At 44.9% G+C, this 24,087-nt stretch overlaps 1 long non-coding RNA gene across 1 annotated transcript in view; it reads left to right on the top strand.

Annotated features, from left to right (window-relative positions):
• The first annotated feature begins 15,858 nt into the window (after window positions 1-15,858).
• LOC132597258 (uncharacterized) overlaps window positions 15,859-24,087 on the top strand; it is a 66,254-nt gene continuing 58,025 nt past the window's right edge. The window contains exons 1-2 of the long non-coding RNA XR_009563769.1: window positions 15,859-15,924; window positions 20,530-20,665. This is a non-coding gene — a long non-coding RNA (uncharacterized lncRNA). The remainder of the gene's footprint in view (window positions 15,925-20,529; window positions 20,666-24,087) is intronic.

The raw sequence follows: 24,087 nt of genomic DNA, 5'->3' as shown, positions 1-24,087 counted from the left end.
TACAACCCATGAATACAGAAAAGAGTGCACATACTCTGGGTGTGTCATGAGAATGATGAAGGTTTCTGATTGTTTGTTTAGCTTAAGAGTATATAATTCTTGCCATAGATAGTCTTTATAAGGAAGGGCAGTAGTTCGCTATAAATCTGCTTGACACCAAGGGTCAAGGCAATAATGAATAACCTGTTGACACTATCATATGAAGTTGTTTTTGTGGCATCTGGCCTGTTGGCAAAGAAAGGCAGAGGAAATGTATATCTATGAATGCAGGTAGCTCCAAAAGGAAGTTAAATAAGTTCTTTTCCTAAAAGCTTTTTTAAAAAAATCATAAATAGATGTTGGACTTCAGTGAATGCCTTTTATGCACCTACTGAGATATTTGTGTGGGTTTTCACTTGCAGTGCTATAATGTGGTATAAATCGTTATATTTAATATGCTGTTCAATTCAGTTAGCTAAGGTAGTAGATGCCGTGTGTGCCCTGCTCATATCCACTTGGGATGAACCATTTCTGTGCATGCTGAGCCCACTACCAGTAGTGGCCTGTGATTCTTGGCCTGAGAGTTTTCTCTAGTCACTGGAACCTCTTCTGTTTGTGTGCAGGTCAGGCTGCAAGTACCAGAGAATGAACACTTCTCCCATCCCAGGGGCAGCCCTCAGCCAATAACTGATGAAATTGAGAGGATAAAGGACCTAGTTTCCATGCCCCTTGGGAAGGATAAAACTGAGACATGTGTTCTACATTGGCTCCCAGTCTAACCTAATGGATTAAACACAAGTTGCTCATAATGATAACTTGCTTGAAAATGTACTTGTTTCCTTCTTTCATTCTCTTACTTCACTCACTTACTGGTGTTTCCTAGAGTCACCTTCCAAATAAATCATTGCCCATCAATCCTTATCTTAGGGTCTGTTTCTGGGGTATCCCAAAATAAGATAGCTAACATTTTTTTTTTGCATTTTGTATCTATGTTCAAAAGTAAAATCAGTCTGAAATTTTTTAATCTTATGTTTCCCTTTTCCAATTTTATTATGAAGATTACACAATCCTAATAATGTTAGTTTGATAGCTTTATTTTTTTCCTTCTTAAACAATTTATATTAGAGAGTGATTGTTCTTCAAAGTTCGATAAAACTCACACAAAACCATATGGGTGTGATGCTTCTTGGGGAGGAAAGAGGTAGCTTTGATTGCAATTATAATGTCTTTAATAGCAATTGGTTTATACAAATTTTCTATTTCTTTTTGTGTAAATTTTGCCATATTTCATACATTGCAAGAAAGTTACTCATTTAACTAGGATTTCAAATATACTGGTTTATAGTTATTCATCATAGTCATGTAAATTGTATGGTGGAGCTGGCTCATACTCGTTCATGAGAGTTGATGATTGTTAAATTTTCAGTAACTTTATGAGTGGTTAATGTCACATTGGTAACTGGTCACAATTGGAAATTGGCCATGGTGGGAGTACTTACACCATAGAAATTGGCAAACACTACATATTAGGAATTTTTTTTCTTGGTGAACTGGTTGTTATACTTACCAGCACACCATTGGTTACTCTCATACTTCACTGGTCCCTCCTCCTCCATCTCCTTTATTGATTTCTCCTCTTTTCCTTGACTCTTTAACATTTCAGTGTCCCATTAGACAATCTTTGGTCCCATGTTCATCTTTGTCTTCACTGACAGCTCCTGGTGATCTCATCTAGTCTCATCTAGTCTCAGGGTTTTAAAACCTACCCATATTCCCATGAGTCCCAGATTTCTACCTCCAGCTTGGACCTTTCTCCTAAATGCCAGACTCACATGGCCAGTTGTCATCTCTTCCTTGATGTCCAATAGACATCTCAGATTTAACATGATCAAAACTGACTTCCTGATATACTCCCTCAAGCCTGCTCCCCTGGCAATCTTCCCCACCTCAGTTGTTGGCAACTCCATATTCCAGTTACTCTGGCAGAAAGTCTTATAGTCATGCACGATTTCTGTCTTTCTCTCATACCCTACATACACTCTATTAGAAAATCATATTAGCTGTACATTAAAATGTAAACAAATCTGGCAATTTCTCACTCTTCTGCCCTAAGTTCCCACTATCTCTTAACTGAATTATTGCCATAGCCTTGTAATGGGTTTCCTCCTCACACCCACCCTTACCCTCCCTAGAATCCGTCATCAAATCCTTCAAGTAGCAAGAATGATCCTTTTTTTTTTTTTTTTGGCCACAATGCACGGCTTGGGGGATCTTAGTTCCCTTGCCAGGGATTGAACCCTGGCCCCCTGCTGTGGAAGCGCAGAGTCCTGACCGCTGGACGGCCAGGAAATTCCCCAGAATGATCTTTTTTTAAGCATCAGATCATGTTACTCCTCTGCTCAAAACTTCCTGATGACTCCCAGTGTCACTCAGAATACAAGCCAGAGTCCATGTGATGGGCCTCACCTTTACTTCTCTGACCACATCTCCTACTATATTTCCCTCCCCTCAAAGTCTACTCCAGTCACATTGATCTTTTCACTGATCTCCAAAAAAACGAACAACCCCCCCGCAAAAACCTCAAAACCAACAGAACAACACAGGCAAACTCCTGCCTCAGAGCCTCTGTCTGGTATGTTCTTCCCCCAGATAACTGCACAGCCTACTTCCTCATTTGATTCAAAAACCATATATTATATGATTGCTGTTTATTATGTCTCTCTGAGCCCTACAAGGGTAAGAAGTTTTCTATTTGTTTACTGATATATCCCCACAGTGAGGCAGAAGATTGCCTGACACGCTGTGATGCTCAGTACATATCTGCTGAATGAATGTATCAGCTCAATCACAGAAGATGTGGCCTTGCTCTTCTTGTTAAGTAAGATTCAGGGCTCTGCCTAGTCTCCCCAGGATAGTCTCAGGTAATGGGACACACCAGTTTGTGCTTTCATATCACACCTTCTGAGAGCAGCTCCCATGCTGTCCTCTGACTGAAGGAAGCAGACCTAGTTTTCTTAGGAAATTACAGCGGGAACCACTCCAACCCTTCTTTACCATATCTGTAAGTGTGAAGTCCTGCTTGGAATGAGAAGAAACTTTACCCTTCTCTGGCTGAGAGCCTCACTCTCTTTTGTGATCCCCCAAATTGGGATTGAGATTGGAAGGCAGACTTAAAGTTTGGTTAAGCTTTACCTCTGCTTACCAGCCTATGTTCCCTGAATTAATGCCCTTTAAAGAAAGGGCATTAACTCCACCCCTGAAATTAGACAGTTAGTCGTTAATCAGCTAAAGACAAACAGGTAATGACTCAGAAATGGGTTTAGCAATTTATTGAGGAGATTCAACTCAGTGGAGTACAACAGTTTTATTTTTTCCAATTACCTCTTTAAACTATGCTCTGATAAGTCCTCCATTTCCTGTCTTTTAGCAGTATCTTCAGCTGATTCCATAACTTTCTTGTCACTCTTGCTAATTAAAAGTCCAGTTCAGTTGCAAAGTCTATTAAAGCTCATCCTCTCCCCTCCCTGCAGCATAGGTCTGAGCGATGACCTCTGGATTTTGGAAGCAGAAAAGTGGAGATGAACACATCCTGCCCTCTCTTCCTCTAGGCCTCCATCTTCTTGGGCAATAGGGAGCTGGAAGGAGAGATGGTGCAGTCAGGGGTCATCGTACAAAACTGGCCACATGTGTGGCAGGGAGATATCCCTGGACAAGCCCTGTTTTGATATGGTTTTGTTTGATGCTAGTGGCCTCTGCTGATGGAGTGGTTCTGCACAGATACTATTCAAGGTTTTTTTGAGGGTGGCATCAAATTTTGTCTGATTCTCTCCCCTCTCCACCCTTGGTACTAAGAATCCCTCAGTGAAAAACAATTGGGTCTCTTCTAGGTCTGGCAAGTGGTCCAGGTCTCCACCCTCCTCTCCTGATGGGGTATCACCTCACCTGGCCTGGTGGCTGCCTTGACAACCCTATAACTCATCCCTCCTGCTATAGCATCTATGCTCTTTGCATGATGTCATCGAAACCACTGAGGTATGTTCCACACCCTCTGAGAGTTCTGGGGGCTTGGACTGAGGCTGTCTCAACTGTCATTTCCTTACACGGTATAATACATTATAGTTCCTTCTCATTCTGACGGCCCTTCTTTAGAAATAGGCAGACAAGAAGGAAGCACCAGTCTCTAGATTCAGGAGCATTTCCTCTCCCCATCAGTGACTGCATGTCAGGATATCCTAAGAATTCTGTCATCACACTCTGACCCTCCCTGGAAGGCAATGGCAGAGCAGGATTTAGATGCCATTGCTCAGCAAGCGTCCATCCAGGGATGAGGTGATGGGCACCGCTTCTTGTGAGCACCTCCCATCTCTACAAAAGATTCCCTTGGAGCCTCCTCTACATCGTGTGGCACTAGGTGATGTGTGGTTGTGGGTAGGTGTCTGCTCCAATTTGTGTTCCCCTTCCACAGTAGAGAGAAGTCCCTGGGAAAGAGCTGCCCAACCAGGAACTCTAATTCTCAGCCCCCTTTGTGTCTAGTTCTGCCCACGTGACTTGCTATCACCAACGGAATGTGAGCAGAAGTGATGGGACACTTCCGGGCTGAAGCATTTAAGAAGTAGACATGCCCCCTCCAGGCACTCTTTCCACTTGCAGTGGTTGGTTGCAGATGATGAGGACTCAGGAAATGATGGCAAAGCCACAAGATGGGGGAAGCCAGAATCCCTGAATCACTTACAGATGAAAGCTCTCTGCTGAACAAGAACATCTGCTTTGAACTGTTATGTGAGAAATAAACTACTGTGTTTGAGCTACTATGTAGAGTTTGGGCTCATCGGTTATGGCAGCTAATGTTACACTAACTATTACATATGAGAAGGAAGCTGCTGTCCTCTCCCCTGGTTAAGGGAGAAAGAAGCCTTTCACAATGAACACTGAACTCCCTACATGAGACACATCACAGTCTTTCCCAACTTCCAATCTTCTTGTATAAACTGGAGGCTGGAGTGAAGCTAGGGAGTAAGGGGGGATGTTTTGTTGGCTCTTATTTTGCTGTGGACGCGGTGTGTGGTCCAGCTATGGCTGTAGTAGAAAGTAAAGCTATCTGGTTACCAATTCTAGGGCAATGGAAAATGTTCCATTCAGCATGTTGTGACAGGAATTTTTGAAAATATGAAAACGTGTTCATGGACTCATTATCATCATCACACAGCCTTGAAAGAGCCAGAAGCCCCAGACTGGTAACAGACGTGGATTCCCTGCTTTCGTTTACTGTTGCCTCTGTTCCCTGTCACTGCCCTGCTAATGTTGAGACTTCACGGAGGTGCAGCTGTGGTGAGCCCAATGGCTGAAGAAGACGTCTTATGGTTTGACGCCTGGAGGAACTATTTAGGGAATATTAGTCAGGCCTGGCTTTGGTGACAGTGACTACATGACTCCACAAAATGCCTCCTCTGCCTCCTGCTCCTGGGCTGAAGTGTGGTTGGTCCTGGGACCATCAGAATGTGGTTACTTGGTGCCAAGATATCAGTGGGGTTACAGGAGGTACAGTCAGCTGGCAAGAGGTAGCAATACAGACAGGCGGATAGTGAGTATCAGAGAGGCCCTGGGGAAGGCAAGAATGAATGCCTGGCAGGTGGGAGAACTGTGGCGTTGTTTAATTTGTATAAGAAGACGGGACCATAAGAAATCCCAGGCTGGAGGTCGGCAGGAGGACTCTGGTTTCCAGAGGTGGGGACCAGTGTGCTAGTAAGGCAGGCTTTAGGAGAAACTGGTGCAGTGTAGGGAATCAAGATGGGGCCTCAGGCACTGGAACCTATAGGAAACACAGGAAAAGTGTGCATGGAACTCTTTTTAAGGTTGCCTTGGTACCGAGTCACCGAGTATCTATTATAGGGTTATGTAATCTTTTCTGGTGAAACAGATGAATTGTCCCAGAGCCTGGCCAAAGGTTGAATCTACAGCTAAAGATTAAGTGGTCCAATCAGACGATATCACTCATATGCAGAATGTAATTTTAAAATAATGATACAAATAAACTTATTTACAAGACAGAAACAGACTTACAGATATAGAAAACAAACTTATGGTTACCAAAAGGGAAACGTGGGTGGGGAAGGATAAATCAGGAACTTGGGATGAGCATACACACACTTCATATATATATATATATATATATATATATATATATATATATATGATAGATAACAAACAAGGACCTACTGTCTAGCACAGGGAACTCTACTCAATATTCTGTGATTACCTATATGAGAAAAGAATCTTAAAAAGAATGAATATATGTATATGTATAACTGAATCACTTTGCTGTACACCTGAAACTAACACAACATTGTAAATCAAATATACTCCAATAAAATTTTTTTAAAAAAAGATTAAGTGGTCCAAGAGGACCATAGGTGCAGGGACATAAGTGTTCAGGCAGATCAACACCTTCTGGTGTCTAAAATTTCCACCATTGGAGTTAAGACTTTAGGTTAAAATAGAATGTAAGGCCGTTATTAAAATGCAGTTATTTCCCAAGAGAAGTAATTAACATTGGCACGTCTGCATATTAGAGTTTCACCTCACAGTAATTTGCCAAAGGACACACAATTCATAAGTAGCCGTGGTAAGTTGTATTATTGTTGAAGATATTTGCTGTCCCTCCTTGGGGATGGGTTAAACCTCCCTCCTCTGTTGGTGTTGGACTTGGCCATATGACTAGTTTGGTCAGTAAAGTATGAATGGAAGTGATGAGAGCAGAAACTTTAAAAGCCAGCATAGGATTTCATGGTATCTTGTCTTTCTTCCATGAGATCAGTTTCCCAGATAGAGGCTGCTCCTTTAACCTGGGTCTTGAGATGAAGACAACATGAAACAGAGCTGCAGCTGACCCATGATTGATATGTAGACTGAGTGAGAAATAAACCTTTGCTATTGCAGCCACTGAGATTCTGGATTTGTTTGTTACTACAGCATAATTGAGCCTAAGCTGATTAATACAGTGACTGAAACCGGATTCGAACCCAGGCCTGTCTGACTCCAAGGCGCATGCCCTTTCCTTCATAGCATGCTACCCCTCGTGCCCGCCCCCCACCAGCAGAAAGGACACAGAGGCTTAATCACCTGTCTGTGCAGCTGGCAGCCTCTCCTCCCACCTCCTTACACAAATGCCTAGTGGAAGCTCGAGAAAGTTTCAGGAGAGCACAGCCACCCCCATTCTAGATGGGAATATAGTGCTACCACAGAGCAGATCTGATTCCCCAGTTTCCTGTCAGCTTCCTCCTTCCTGGAGACACTAAAGCAGGAAATGGAAGAACAAGCGATGACAGCGATGAGTTCCGTGCTGCCCAAGCACGTTGCAGATGCTTTCTCTAGCTTGGAGTTGGTGCGATCTGGTGGATGGGCACTGGCTGGAGTGATGGGCCAGCATTCCATTCCCAGCTTCCTCCCGCCTCTGGAGTAACTGGGAAATCCGTCTTCCCAGATTGGATGTGGGCGCTTCCCTGTGTGTGGGGGGAATGGGCCCAGTGCCTTTCATTCAAAACAAATAGGTGTCTAATGAAAATCAGGCTGAGCCTTCAGGCAGAATGGAATTTTGCTGCTTAGACTGACAGATTAAGTCAGGTCAGCAGGGAGAAATAAACAGACAGACAAACTAATCTACGGGAAGAGCTCAGCTAATCCGAAAAGGGGTCTGATGTTGCTGCTTTTTATTTTTCAAACACCTGTGACATTTTTCCTCCAGAGATTTAAACTAAGAGAATGGAGTTGGCAACCCCTCTCTTTGTTTGAATTTTCCCCTAGGATTCTGTGTTGCAGGGAAAAACCAGCCTGGGTCAATGACCTGGAGAATTGTCCTGAAGAATCACCTGTCCTGGCATCTGTCACAGGGACCAGCAGTCAAGGAGCAGCTGAGGCTGCCTGGGCAGAGAGTAGGGCAGACCGAGTCTGCCGTTAACCTGTGACCACGGAAAGGAGATCTGTGTAGTCAACCCACAGGACACCAGCCATCATTTATTTTGCTTTTTTTTGTGGTACACGGGCCTCTCACTGTTGTGGCCTCTCCCGTTGCGGAGCACAGGCTCCGGACGCGCAGGCTCAGCGGCCATCGCTCACGGGCCCAGCCGCTCCGCGGCATGTGGGATCTTCCCGGACCGGGGCACGAATCCGCGTCCCCTGCGTCGGCAGGTGGACTCTCAACCACTGCGCCACCAGGGAAGCCCCTGTTTTGCTTTTAAACTGTGTTTGAGCCACTATGTAATCTGCCCCAAGTGATGGATCATTTTGAGGAACTGATTGGCACTTGAGTCTCTTGGGTCTATTTTTGTGTTCCTGGAATTCAGAGCAGCAAAAATATCATTTTGCTCTGTTTCACGATATATCCTTTTCTTAAAAAAAATTAATATATTTATTTATTTTTGGCTGCGTGGGGTCTTCACTGCTGCGCGTGGGCTTTCTCTAGTTGCAGTGAGCAGGGGCTACTCTTCGTTATGTTGCACGGGCTTCTCATTGTGGTGGCTTCTCTTGTTGTGGAGCACAGGCTCTAGGCACACAGGCTTCAGTAGTTGTGGCACACAGGCTTAGTTGCTCCGTGGTGTGTGGGATCTTCCCGGACCAGAGCTCGAACTCGTGTCCCCTGCATTGGCAGGCGGATTCTTAACCACTGTACCACCAGGGAAGTCCATGATATATCCTTTTGATATGCCTACAAAAGAGGCATTTTGTAGAAAACCTAAGGGTCAACACTGATATATAACTGATTTACAAAAAGCAAGAAGATACCAAAACTCCCACTGTTCCACAATATGTATATTTGCTCCCGCTGTATTTACCAGTGAGGCTTTCCCTCATTATAAGTCACCATTTGAGGGAAGAAACACATCTTCTTGGTTCTAGTGTTCTCAAGATACGTGATGGCTATAGTGGACTGGCCAGTTGACCAGCTCCAATGAACCTGGCTTTTGATTCAGTTCTCCATTTTGTTTAGTTCTGCACTGTAGTTAATAATAGCGTTTGAAGAGGGCTTCACTGCTCCTACAATGCTTTTACATGCATTGCCTAATCAAACCCTCACAATATCTGCAGGGTAAGTTGAGCAGAATATCATTAGAAGCCCCTGTATATAGTGGGTCATATAATGGTTTCACCATTAAATAGTGTGGATCTAGAAAGTTAGGGACCAAGTTGCCTTGGTATGGTTCTGGATCATGTGCTCTTTTACCTCTAAAAAAAGGTGCACAAAATGAGACAAAAATAAGGAAAGAAAGAAGAGGAGGAGAAATTGGCTAAGAGGAAGCAAAGAAAGAAGATGGGTCAGCGTGCTAAAATAACAGTTGAGCATTTAACCAACTGGAAGCCCTCGTTGGCTGGATTGAGCACCCCATCACCAGGCAGACTTGGTGGTTCCCTTCTCTGATCTATCACAAGTCCTGAAATGGCACCCGTGGGGCACTTCCTTCAGTATTTACCACCTGAATTGATTAACAGGGATGATTTATAACGCTTACACCGATGGAGGAATTCTTGTATTTTTATGTATATGAGACCCACTCGCCTGTTCTTGTCATAAAATAACTGGTAACAAGTAAAGCGTTCCAACAATCTAATTTTCTCTTGCTTGGATAATTTCAAATAGCACGAGGGTAGTATCTTTCCACTAAATAGATTGAGTTAGCGAGTTGTTGCGGTAATGTGCCTGCCGTACAATAATTTAGTGAACTAATTGTTCCCCCAAACTCAGTGTGGGCAGACCCTTGCCCTGTGCACAGAGCCTGTGGCAAAGGCTGGCTGTCGCCCTCCTCCTGGTGTGCCCTGATTTTCATTCTCTTAAATAAGAGATTGTGTCTGGGAATCTCTCGAAAATTGCACTAACTCTTAGCTTCTATAGTGTCATTCACTTTGATATTTAATTGTTTTCTGCCTTGAACATTGTTTCAAGCACATAGGGCTTAGCTCACGGACTCAATTGAAAACTCCTCGAGGACAGTGCTGTCGACAGAATTATGCCCCCCCAAGTCCATGTGCTGAAGCCTTCCAAATGTCACTGTATTTGGAAAGAGGGCCTTTAAAAGAATAAAATTAAAATGAGGCTCTTAGGGTGCCCTAATCCAAGCTGACTGTGTCCTTACAAAAAGAGATTAGCTCACATAAGGAGACACAGGGATGAACACAGAGAAAAAGACCATGTGAGGACATGACAAGAAGGCAGCCATCTGCAAGCCAAGGAGAGAGGCCTCAGGAGGAACCAAACCTGCTGGCACCTCAGTCTTCCAGACTCCAGAGCCGTGAGAGAAATCTGTTGGGTAAGCCACCCAGCTGGTGGTATTTTGTCGTGGCAGCCCAAGCACGCTAACACGGAGAGCGCCACCTTGTATATCTCTGATGCCTCTCTGCCCCATTGCGCCTCACAAAATGCTCAGCACACGATTTAGGTGGCACTTAATAATACCACTTGCATTTATTTTAATTTTTTATGTATTTAAGGAAATCTATTCATGAAATATTTAACATAGTTTATTTCATATGAAGTTCTTCGGGTTTGTTGGTCGTCAGCTCTCTGTCTTCATTAACGAAAGCTAAGTCATCTGTTTGAATAGATAGTAATGTGTCCATGGTAAATATTTTAAACAGTGTGAAAGACTATATAGTGAAAGGTAAACCTCACTCACACCTCAGTCCCTCGTTCTCTTTCCTGGAGGTGGCCATCATTACCAGTGTGAGATCTGTCTATCTTTCCAGATACCTTTGCTTAAAAACGTCTGTGTGTGGGGGACACATATTTATATTATAGATATATAACATATATATTTATGCAAATATATGCTTTAGGAAACTGTCTCTCTCTCTATAGATATAAATATATGTCCTCCTCTCCGATTTTCTTTTCCGTTTTATTTTGTTTTTAACAAATGATAGCATAATGTACATGTTTCTCCTTTTTAAAGAGAATAAGTTTAACAGTGTATCTTGGGAGTGGTTCCACATAGGACATACAAATCCATCTCATTCTTTGTAACTTATTTCGTTGCACTTATTTTAAATGCATCGTCCTCCCTGCTTCCTCTTTAATTTAACCCACATACTTTCACACAGATAGCCACATGGAACACATAGGAAATATAACTTTGAAAGAGGCTCATTCTTGCTGCTGTTTCCTGATAGGAATATTTGAATGAAGGATTTAATCAGGCACTAAAGCCGTAGGCATTAAACAGGGCACAGTTTTTAGGCAGTCCAAATAAGTAGGAATAGTCACAGCGAGACTTTCTCAGACAAACCTCATGTGTTTCTAGTCAGTACAGTAACTGCAGGTACACACCAGCAATCATATTTATAGCCCATGTTCCCTCTGACTTTATTATGCAATTAATATTGCACCAAGAAATAATAATAATTTTTAAAAGAATCATACATAAATTTACTATGCTGGAGAACCAAGGTGTCTTTCCCTGTTGCCTACTAGTACTTGTTCATTTGTATACATAGTTTGATAGTTTTAATTACAAATCAGAGCAATTATGCATTCTGCTTTGTCTCTTAAAGTGAGTCATAAACAGTGCCATTTGTTACTCTAGTGCTATTTGTTTACATAATAATGATTTTACATGGTTGCAGTTGATGTATTGTTTCCTCTAATTAAAAAACGGACAACTGTATTATCTGAGCTATAATTAAATAAACCTTCAAGAAAATCAATCTGACACATATTAATGATATACATAAATGTTATGAACTACAACGTAATTGACTCTAAAATGGAGAGCAGCTCACATAAATTATAATAATTATTTTCTATACCCTTTGAAATCAGAACTTTTTAGGGGAGAAGCTATAGAAAAGGAAACTGTTCAGATGCCGTCCTGAAAAAGGAACAGACCTTTCTGTTCCTTTAAGAGTTGGTTTCAGGAGATGAGGCTGCGTTTTTTGTCCCTTTCCTGCAGCTGGACCTCTACTTGCACAGAGGTGGAGGGAGCAAATTTGTGTGTCTCAAATCAGATTAGGTTAATTAGATTGATTTCCTAACAGCTAGCCATCAAGTATGAATAACTAATGGTCTTCTTTAATTCACTAACTTAATCCACAAATACTTATTGAGCACCTATCATATGATGGATGTGAAATACATAGGAAAGAAGATAACCTCTGCTCCCTTAGCGTTTACAGTCCAGGCAAGGTATAGAACCGTAATCAAATAAATAATAAAGTAATTACAAGTTTTAATACATGCTAAGAAAGAAATAAAGAGGACACAATCACAGGTAGAAATGAAAGCGGGGCATCCTATAGATAGGTGATCAGAGAAGGCCTCTCTGAGTAAGTCGTATCGATGCTGAAACTTGGAGAAGAAAGCATCAGCCATGCAAAGAGGGGAAAGAGGGAACAGTGGGGCAGAGGCTCTAAGGCGTGATCAAAGCTGGCAGGCTCACTACTGCCAGTGAGAGTGCAGCGCGCTGAGCAAAAGGAAGTATGGCCCTGGGTGCGGTGGAGAGGAGGGCAGGGGCCCCGTGGTGCACGGGCCAGGGCACCATGGTAAGAACCTAGATATCATTATAAATACAATGGGAAGCCAGATGAAAGTTTTAAGCAGGTGCATAGAATAATACAAACCATGTTTTAAGAAGAACATTTGGCTCCTGTGTGGAAAATAGATTGGAGGGGGCGGGGAAGAGTGGCAGTCGAGTGAGTAATTAGGAGGTGGTTGGTGTCGCCCCTGTGAGAGATGACAGTGGCTGGAACCTCAGTGCTGGCAGTGGCAATGGAGACTGATGGATGGGTAGATCTCCATCAGAGATAGAGCTGACAGCTGAAATGGCTATGAAGGATGAGGGAAAGGGAAGATGTCTATAATGTCTATAATGACTCTGGGGAAAGCCCCAAGTTTAGAAGTGGAAGGCAGGAACTCAAGAGTTCTCTTGGAGAAGCCTTATGAAGCATCCAGGTGGAGTTGTCAGCTAGGTGGTTAGATACAGGAGTCTAAGATCAATCTGGGAGTTGTCAGCAGCCCGATGATACTTGAAGCCTGAAGACTGGATGAGGCTCTGAAGGAGAGTGTGTGGCTGGGGAAGAGAAGGGGGCCCAGGACTGAACCTGTAACCTTCCCAAAGATGCCCAGTCATGACCAGAAGTAAATCCCCACGTGGTGGGACCTCAAGCTCTCTGGGGATTCATTATGTAGTCATTATTAACTGCTCCCTCCGTGTCTGGGAAATTGTCCAGGGACATTTTTTTTCCTTTCAGATCTCTTAGTTTCTTTCCTGCCTGTCTCTCTTAACTGGCATCTTCCGAACCCTGGCAACCCTCCTATGAGAAAAAGAGAAGGCGAGCGCTGGTGAGGTTGTTCATGCCCAGTGACCCTGTGGGCTGTCACCTTAAGCGGTTGGACACTGGAAGCTCTGCACAGCTGCCAGAGTATTTTGCCATTTGTCTCTCTGTTTTCATGGGTGTAAGCAACTGTTGTGGCTCTTCCCTGAGAGCCAGAACCCCACAAGCTCTTACCTCTGCAGCTACCAGTAGCTTGTGGGTCAGCACTTCACAGCTTAGATGCCCCATAGTGAGACCGTAAAGTAAAGAGCCAGAGGGACCTTTGAAAACATAAAGCCCAAGCCTCCTATCTTACAAATGAGGGAACTGATTCACCCCCTGCCCCCCAGGAAGTGAAAGATATTTCAGGTTTCATTTCACCAACAGCTAATAACTTCTCTGATCAAGTGAACCCATCAGCCTTCATTCAGTCCAAGAGATGACTTCACTGTGGCTCCTAAGAAAAGACCAATGCAATGTTTAAAACCTCTCTAATTGGAAAAAGAAGTTGGGAGTATTTCCAGGCCTGAAACATGGATATGCTAAGAAATACCCGACTCGTGCTGCACTTTACCCCAGCCTGAAGAAATGAGGTAGATTCTGTTACCCAGGATCATCTTCAGTTTGAGACACTGCATCTGCAGAGGCTCAGAGTATACTGTACTATAAGTGACCATAAAAAAAATGGCAAGAGGTTCTATAAATTAGAAAGATGGGTTTTGCGTTGGCCTAAGGAACCCCAAAGCCTACATAAAAGGCATTGTCTCCACAAGCAAGGTGAATAACAATAGGCTGACATGTATTAAGTAATTGATAAAACTTCCCTCTTCCATAAAGACTTCTGTAAAAGCAACAACCAGAGGATGTAGTGAATTCAGTGGGAAAAGACCCTGTTTAATCTTTTCTGAGACGTGTCTGTTGAGAAAAACACGCATTATTTTCTGATTCTCTCTCTTCTCCACCTGATGTTTTACACCTGACTTATGTGAAGAGGTGTCTCAATGCCTGTTCGTGATTTCAGTGAGTTGAGGCACATACTTTTCCTTCTAGGATGTCGAGATTCATAGATTTGGGGGGACAGCAAGAGCTTTAGAAATAATTCAGCGCATATCTCTTACTTTCCAAAGACAAAATGAGGGAGGTAAGAGGCTTGGTGAAAATGACACAGTGATTAGAGAGCTAGGCCTACCGTCAAGAACTCATGGTGGACAGCCCGGCTTTTCCCATTGTTTGAATTCAAACTAGTAGAGAACTGCTCGACACGAGTAAGGTTTTATTTTCTTTGTTAACTATTTATTTTATACGAGTTTGACTTTTCATTCTATTAAAAAATTGGGGGGACATAGGAAAAAGAAAAACTGCTATGCGTGTAACCACCGTTAGCATTTTAATGTATCGCTTCCCAATGCATTTTTTTCCTTCTGTATATTTTAAAATAACTGTTACTTAGTGTGTACGTAATTTTCAATTTTTCAGTTAATATATTGGAAACATTTCTAATGAATGCAAAATATTCAGGCAAATGGATATACCGTAATTCACTGAATGTTTCTGTGGTCATTGGGCATTTAGGATGATGTCAATTTTTTGCTACTGCATATAACAACATTTTTATATGATATATAAAATTCTTATGGCATATAACTTTCTTGATAGATTATACCCTTAATATGGAACTCCAGAAATGGAATTAAAGAACCATGGTTATTAAAGTCATCCTGATTCACTCTTGCTTTACAACATTAAGTATCATCACAAAAAATATTTGCTAATTTTCTTATTGAAAATGGCACTTGTTTGAGCTCTCACTTCTTTTACGGCTGCTGAGTCCTCCTCTGGACTTTTTTACCCATCCTACCTTAAGCATTTTAGCTTCTTAACTGCTTATGTTTCCCTGAGCAAAACGGCCTGCTCCATAGATTTCGTTTTCAGGTCTCTCTCGACAAAATAGGAATCCCTTGAGGATAAGGTCTGTGTTTTATTTACCTATAGGTTCCCGGGATTTTGTGTAGTGCGTGGCACACAGTGGGTGCTCAATAAATATTTATTTAACAAATGGATGAATGAATGAATCAGTAAATGAGGCTGAACACCCCCCCCCCCCCCGCCACCATGTTTGTTCAGTAGCTGTGATTTCTGAATGCATTGTTTGGTTGTGTCCTTTGTCCATTTACTTATCAGTGTCAGATGTTTATTGATTTTTACTAGTGTTTGAATATGAGAACTCTTTGCCTGTCACACTTGGGCTAATATTTTTTCCAGCAGATATGGTTTGCTTCATATTTTCAAGCAGAGAGTAGAAGTTGGGCTAATAAATGTGTCATCTCCTGCTGCACTTTGTCCACTTAAAAGGAGCTCAGAAGGGAGGGGGATGAGAGAGAGAGGGAGGGAGGAAGAGAGAGAGATGGGAAAAAGAGAGAGAGAGGGAGGGGGGAGAGAAGAGAAGAGAAGAGAAGAGAATTCTAGGGCAATGAGTTCTGAATTCTGAGAAAAGTCAGGTAATTTGGTTAGTCTATTTAGGCAGATTTCATGCGTTGTTGATGTGAAAAGAGTGACTGTGTCCACCACATTTCAGGCCCTCTGAAGCTGAAAAGGTCAACCAGCCCCTGCCTGCAGTGAAAAACAAATTCTGCTTGTCCATGCAGAGAGGTAGGTTCCAATTAAAAGACACAGAGATATTCCATTTGTAAATGAGAAGTGAGAACACTCATTAGTAATCGTTAAATCGTTGGTGAATCTGCACTGTCCATAGAAAACAAACCCTTACTACCCTGTTTACATTGAAAGGAGAAAAAAGACTCCACTTGCTTTTTTTTCCCCTTTGTTGTTAGTTATGCTTCTCGTGTGTTTTTTTGTTTTTTTTTTTAAGCATAGTGAAAATTGTATCATCACCTTGTCCCTCTGGGTCTGTTGCTGGATTTGCGAACTTTAATATTTTTCTGGTTAATATTTTATAAAGCAGACAAACTCACAAAATGCAAGCTGTCAGGAGCCTTCAGGATAACATCAGTCCCCTCTAATCAACATGGATGGAAATAAAGAGAAACAAATTCCGATTTCCCAAGATTGTTGGATCTGTTCTTTGGAAGAGGAGATTTCTGATTCACAGGCAAGAGAAACAAACAAAACCCTAAAACAAATAGCAACAGTAAAAACCCATCTCCCCTACCAGAAAAAAGCTTCTTGAGGTGAGGGATCCATTATAGACATGTCAGTGTGTCCTCAGAACCTGGTGCGACGCCTAGGAGATGGCTCTGAACGCTTGTTTGAAAGATGAATAAACGATTGGGGTGGCCCTGCCTTGGATGGTGGGTCCCTCCTGTGTGCACCCCCAGACCCACTCTCCATCCTCTACCTGCTTCTCCGCCTGGGAGGCTGCCCCACACAGCCCACATCAATGGACTCCCTTCACCTGTGGCTTTCCAGGTGAGCTCAGCCAATGTGGAGTCCCAGAAGGAGTTTGGAGGGCTGGAGCAGAGTGAGGTTGGGGTATTTATTTCCTGGGCATCCTCCATGCGAGATTGTCTTTGAACAGCTGCTCTCCAGAGGTCACAGCACCTGTCAGGTGACCCTCGCCTGATCCAGGTTCCAGTGGCCCCCTGACCCTCATCCTTTCAGCCTAGGAGTTCTGCGCTGTCCCTTGTGGTTCCTTCCCTGCACTCTGCCCATACCTTAGTGGATGCCCCTTTATTAGACGCTCCTCGAAGTACCCGAATTTGAATGCGACACCTATTTCCTGCTAACTTTCACCTATTTCCTGAAAGTTATGGGGTGTGTGCATGTTGGTTTAGTGGCTGCACCCCAAAATTCAGCCTGCCATCTGCTCACCAAGCTGTGTGCCCTGGAGAAAGAGGTGCCTTTTCCTAATGCTCGTACTGGAGAGTATGGGCTAGTGCCACCTTGGGCTGAGTGTATGTATATAAGCCTCAACTTATTAGAGAGGAAAATCTGCTGATAGATCCGTTTTCTCTGTCGTCTCTCCCTCCCACCCCCCTTATCCTGTGAGTTGCAGCTTTGTCTGCAGCCTGAGTGAGTCATGTCTCTCTACAGCTGCAGCCACAAAAGCAGTAACATGGTTGGGGGCAGGGGGAGGTCCCATTGCTCTCCAAGTGTTGACTGATTTGGCTGTTTCTGCAGAAGCAGAAAGACCACACAAACCAATAACACCTCTGGTTGTTTAATGTTTTGTAGGCAAAACAGCCTCGGGTGGCTGTTTTCCCCTGTTCCTTCAGTTGTATTTTCCTGCAGACTTACCCTCTCTCATCTCCCCCTCCCCCTTGCGTCATGCAAGGCCGGCAGAACCTGTTCTTATCATTCCCATCTTAGCAGATGCAAAGGACAAAGGATACCTCAGTGCCTTGAACCGATCTGCCCTCTCCTCACACCCCCTCCCTTGTGGGACGTGAGGCCCATTCCCATGGGGGTGACGGGGGTACTTAGACTTCCAGCCCCTTTATTGTTCAAGTTTCCTTGCCAGTCATCGCTGATGATTTTAACTACTTGACAACATCTGCCTCAGAGCCTGAATGCTCCCAAGTGAGGGTATTGTGAACTGCATGTTAGAAAGGGGATGTGTCACTCCATTCCATTTATCTGTCTCCAGTGACCGAGGGTGCGCTGGCTGAGGGGAGTGAAGGAGACATTCATTTCTCCTCATCCACACAAAGGAGGTGACGGTTACCTGGGTTACTAGACTGGGCTAAGGCCCCTAAATCCGACTCGATTGTTCGGTTCAGATACTGCTTTCTAGTTTTCTCTTCCCTGTGCATTTTGAAGCTCATCTGACCCTCTGACTATTCAGCTCCTTGTACAGCACCGGCTTCTCCCTATAATGCTAGTGTTGAGCTGATTTTAGATCAGAATCCAACAGATCCTTTCAGCAGCGCTCAAAGAGATGATATCTCTAGCTGCAGACTGTTCTTGCTGCTGAAAGAGACTGGCAAGGTTTCACCAGCAATAATTAATTTCAGAGAAATTTTCCATCTCCAGGCCTTTACATCTCACTAATTATTTTCAAGGTACATTGGATTTGCTTTGCAGTATCTTCCCACCCCACCTTGCAATAAGCAATTTAACGTGAAATTGCTGAGCTGTGCTCAGTCCAGCCATGGATTCCTAATCCTTTTACAATTTAGAGTTATATCATCTTAGAGCTGCAACTGAGTTTTCCACCAGCATGATGATCGCCTTCTTTATTTTTACCTGTAACAAGCAGCGGTATTACTGAAGCGCGCAGGAAAGCTTCAGTTGGTCACTGAAAATTACGGAATATCAATCGTCAACGTCTATGCTGTCGGCGGGTGACAGCGTATTAGAAAATGAAGTAGGTCATTTGGGGGAAATATTTCAGTGAAATCCATCAACCTGGGTGATGTGCTGAATCTTAAACCAGAAGGCAAGAAAGCCAAACCAAACAAAAAATGGTTGTTTTTCCCTTTGAAGGAACAGATAGCAACAACTTTAAATGCTAAATGACGTCATCCCACCCTGGGGGGTGCCCCTCAGAGACTGTTGTCTGAACTGGCAGTCAGATCACTTGGTTTTCTGCCCTCTGTGCTTCCTTCCTCTCCCAGCTTTCATTCAAATGTTCTGCAGTGATTAACAGAGAGTAGTCAGCCTTTTATTTCACAAGGCTTCCCTGCAATATTAGAGCTGTATTAAAGTTATTCACAAATCATTCTGCATAATGGCTTAACATTGCCACACCTGTATGGCAGCCAGTGATAGGCAGAATCTCTAGACTTTTGACTTATTTCTGCTTGGCCTCAAATCAGGTCATTTCTCCTTCAAAGTTTGCCGGGTGCTTTAGAAACCAATTCCCCTGGAGGACCCTTGACCTTGTGTGTGAGGAAACAGGCACCATCTAAGGAAAGAGGGTGCACAGGGAGTTGGGAAGATGGTGGATGAAGAGCCCACAGTTCAGCTGGAGAGAGCTGTGCACGTCCAGGGGCGCCCCTGACCCCGAGATGAAGCCCAGACCTCTGAGAAGGGTTCACCAGGGTGGGGCTGACGTTCCCAGGAAGGAGGGGTAGACCCCCAGTGGTTCTCAACCAGGGCAGTTTTGTCCCCCTGGGGACATTTGCCAATGTCTGGAGACGTTTTGGTTGGCACAACTGAGGGGCAGGTGTTTTGTTCTAAGTGTGAGAGGGGAACCTTTGGGAAGTTTTGAGTAAAACACGTGGGCTGGAGGAGTGTCTTCCGTGGCTGGGACTCTGCTGGCCGAGAAACGGTTGAAGTCAGTCATTCTGAGCCCTGGCTGCGCATCGGGGTCACCTGGACCCCTCCATGCGCAGGTTCCCCCCAAGACCAACAAAAATCAGGGTCTTTGGGGGTGAAGCCATCAATATTTTATAAAAGCTCACCGGGTGATGCTATTGTATTGCCAGAGTTGAGGGCCTCCGGATTAGATGAACTCAGTGGCAAAAATGAATATCTTTGTAGAAATAGGGTTAGAAGGAATGTCGCCGCTTCTTCCTGGGGAGAGAAAGGCGTTGCTTTTGAGCTATTAGTTGAGGAGGACTTGGACATAGAGAACTGGGCACAGTGGAGGGAGGCATGTTCCCACTGATGAGGGAGCAGGCTGACCCCTGAGGCCTGGTGTGGGCGCCCTGCACAGCAATGCTGCAGAGCCCGGGCTGGGGCAGGGCTCACCCTGGGAAGCTGGGCTTCCGTCTGGGCTTTCTTCAGTGTCAAAGTTCCCTCTGTCTGCTGTTGTTGCCTTGATTGTTCCACTTGCACCTACCTCCTGCCTTGTCCCTGGCTTGCTCCCCGACTTCAGCCTCCTGATAGGCGGCTGGCTTTGATTCTCTGCAAACCTCCCGGCCTAGAGCACACTCCCAGTAAGCATTCCCAGCCTGTACCAAGATCTCCTGGTTCAAGCTTCTAGGTCGGAGTCCTCAGGCCCTGTTTAAAATTAGGAGGCAACTAATACCTTCTTTGGGGTCCACTGGTTAGTAGACTTTTAGTGATGTACAGTTCGTGATTATGTGCCTGTACGTATTCACACGCACACGCACGCACGCACACACACACGCACGCACGCGCACACACACACACACACACACACCTGTTTTTCCTGGATTTATAACCATGAATGACAATTACTAGGACCAGGTACCATCAATCAATTCTCTTTCTCATACCCATGCCAGATCACATTTCCATGACTGATGATTATGACTGTCCTAGTAGCCAGTAGTGATTGCCAGGAAGATGAAACCCTGGCTTAAAGGTGCCATGTCTTGCTTCACACAGCAGCCTGTTGTGGACACGTGCCGGAAGAGTGGTCTACCAGGAATGGAGAAACCTCCTAGCCACAATCCGAGAGGCAGATGTCAACTTTACAACCATAAGAAAATGGGAAATTTCTCTTGCCACATAGAGTTTCAAAGTAAGTTCATCACTCAGGAGTTTAGACATCATTCTGTAACTCACATAGGAGGCCATCACAAGTTTTTGGCAGGTGAGTGACAAGACGAGAGCTGTTCTTTAGGGAGACGGATCTTGCAACCGCATGTAGGGTGAATGGGGGTGGGGTGGGGAGATCACACATCAGATAAGGTAGGAGGTGCACAGACTTGAAGGGGCTTGAGGGTATATGGTCCCAGATAGCTTCTCTGTTCTTGGGCAAGGCAAGCTGTGGGACTGAGAAAAAGGGTTGGCATCCCCAGAGGCTCTGAACTCTGCCTTCTTTACACAAGTCCAACACCCACAGACCTCGGGAGAGGATTCCCTGGAGACCAGACAGGTCACCACATAACATATGCAGTTAGAGCAGCAGTTTACATGGAAAAGGAATTCATTACCATCTACTTTAACCGGCCCACTGTTTGTGCACATGGCCAAGAGTCCAGGGCAAAGTTCCTTAGCTGATAGCTGGCGATGCTTCCCCACTTGCTCTGGGAGAACATGAGTCCAAGATCAGGGTTGCTTTACTAAACCATAACCACTCAAGCCAATGGCAACAAGGGAAGAGGCCAGGGCATTTCTCACCCTCTATCCTCCAGCCCCAGGCTCCCACTCTGTGAAGATGTCCAGACTTGGCCAGACATCTGTGTGCAAATTATATTTATTTATGAGGCTGAATATATACTTCAGCTAAAGTTGAAATATATATTAAGTATCAAGTATCTTGGTATGAAAAGGAAATATTTTTACTGCAGATATATGAAGATTCTGAAATCCGATAACAATCCGTGGAATGTACTCATTCTAATCAAAGCCATTCGTAATGAAGTGAAACAAAATAAATAAACACGAGCCTGTCCAATGTTCAGCCTCAGGAGTAACTTCATTGCTATTACTGACGGAAACCACTGTCACGTTGCAGCCAAAAGTAGCAGATGTCTGCAGAGAGACATACGGGACTTGGAGATGCAGCGTTGACAAGCTGGCATCTCATCTCCCTGCTCAATTAGATCTGGGCCTTCTCTTCCTAAAGAGCTTACGTCTTGGCCTGGCTTCAGAAAAGACAACTATCAACAAGCTGGCTGCTGGTAGATGGTGGGGGCCAGCTATCACCTGACCTTAGTGTAGCGAATCTAGTTTCTTCATGTCTTCACAAGAAAGTCTTTAGTTTTATTGAGTGAAATGTGGAAATGTTTGGCAACCAGCTGGATGCCAAAACCTACGGAAAACAAACATCCCTTGGAGCAACATGGTAGCCCAAGCCAGATCCATTGTGGGCCACATCCAAGCAGTGGGTCTGAACCAGAGAGAATTTTGAAGATTTCCTGGGGGAAGTGGCTGAGCCTAGATCACATGGGTGGTCTATGGAGTCAGAGAGGCTCAGCCTTACAGAGTCTTCCTAGAAATAGTCTGGTCTCTAGGGTTGCACCACAGTGCAAGGAGTCTAACAATGCCAGTCCACTCTCCCGGGACCGGTATTGGACAAAGTACTGACAATTTACGGCTCAGATGAAGCTCGAAAAATCATGGGGTAAGAATGGGCTTTGTTGTAGGATGGGGTAAAACCTAGAATGGGGGGATGTTATTGAGGTGATGGAGTTAGTTTCACAGTTAAGACCACCCTGTGTCACGCTTGAAAGTTGCTAGGTGTCCTTCTCTCCACTTATTTCACAATCACTCTGCATCATATTACCAGCCAATGCTTCCTGCTCCTTTCCACATTTATTCATGAATGAAATTGTTCCAATGACGATTTTTATTAGAAGAAAATATTACAATCAAAACAAGGTGTAATAGCCACAGAGGTGACACCTGGATCTGCATTCCCTGCCCATGGCCCTGTGATGGAGCCTGTTCTCTCCTTCCCGCCCTGCTGTGACAGAGGAAATGCACCTTCCCAAGACCTGTGAGACACCGTTGGGGAGGGCTGTGTGAGCTTCCCCTCTCAGACTACCTGGTCCACCTTCTAGAGGCCCACACCTGTGCTGAGAGCCAACCCCAGCCTGCTCTCAGCAGCTGCAGCACTAACCTGGAGTGGAAGGGTCTGGGAGACCACAACTCCCTCTGTGCCCAGCTGGTTCGGCCCAGGTGCTCTGCCCCTGAGGACTCGTCCACTGAAGGATCACTGTGTCACGTCTGCACTTGTTATTTATTGGTTGTTAGTCTGATGGGATTTCCTACATCAGACTAACAACTTCTTTGATGCCTCTTCCCCTCTTTCTGATGGTACAGTGACCAAGGCAGGCCATTTGAAACTCTGGTGTTGTTTCCCCTCCGAAGTGAGGGATTTTGTTGCCACCAGTAAGGCCAGTGCCTGAGGTCCTGTGGCTCCGTTTTGGCCGGTGGGAGCCAGGCTGCAGTGGGACTTCAGGGCAGCCACACAGCACCTCCAGGGTTACCCTGGGACCCGTCAGCCTCAGCACTCAGACGCGGCTTTGAGTGCAAAGCAGGAACTGGGCCGTGGGAGGGCAGAGGTCTTTTCGAAGTTCTCACCGTGTTTGTGTTAGCTTGTCTAAACAGAAGCAGAAAGTTGCTTCTGTACTTTACGAATGAGACAAAGAAGACCGAACAAAACAGCCAGGATCCCAAAGGGCGAGTGGAGGGCAGGCATTGGGACCCGTGCTTTAGCTTTTCGGGAACTGTAGCTTCACTCCCCATCACGAGAGAGGGCCTGTCTCGCCCACGCCTTTTCCCTTCTGCCCTGAGAAGGTCAGAGCTGAGGAGGGAGACTACTTAAAATGGTGCTCTGGGGCTTCCCTGGTGGCACGGTGGTTGAGAGTCTGCCTGCTAATGCAGGGGACACGGGTTCGAGCCCTGGTCTGGGAAGATCCCACATGCCGCGGAGCGGCTGGGCCCGTGAGCCACAACTACTGAGCCTGCGCATCTGGAGCTTCTGCTCCGCAACAAGAGAGGCCGCAATAGTGAGAGGCCTGCGCACCGCGATGAAGAGTGGTCCCTGCTCGCCGCAACTAGAGAAAGCCCTTGCACAGAAACAAAGACCCAACACAGCCAAAAATAAATAAAAATAAATAAGAAGACCCCAAGATCACTATTTAAAACAAAAAAAAAATGGTGCTCTGACAGAGCAGCTCTCTTACTGTAAGGCAGGTTGAGAAGACGGAAGAATGAATGGCTGACTCAGCGGGAGCCCCTGCGCAGGGCGAGGCTGGCCCCGGTCACTGCCTTCAGAAGATTCTGCCAGAACTCTGGTGCAGAAACAAGGGCCTTCAGGAGGCTGGAGAGATTGAGGCACAGCCCCTTGGAGAGGCCATGGTGCTGCTGGGACTCGCACAACCTGGGGGAGGGTGCCGTCGCGCTGACAGTGTCTGTGCTGTGGGATTAGAGTTGAGGCGGTTTGATCCCAGGGAACGTGGGTGGAGCGGTGTCTTGGGGTGCACACGGTCT

This window comes from Globicephala melas, chromosome 4 (assembly GCF_963455315.2).
Source record: "Globicephala melas chromosome 4, mGloMel1.2, whole genome shotgun sequence".
NCBI classification, from domain to species: domain Eukaryota; kingdom Metazoa; phylum Chordata; class Mammalia; order Artiodactyla; family Delphinidae; genus Globicephala; species Globicephala melas.
Note: the sequence above shows the minus strand (reverse complement) of the source record. Positions and strands in the feature narration are given on the sequence as shown.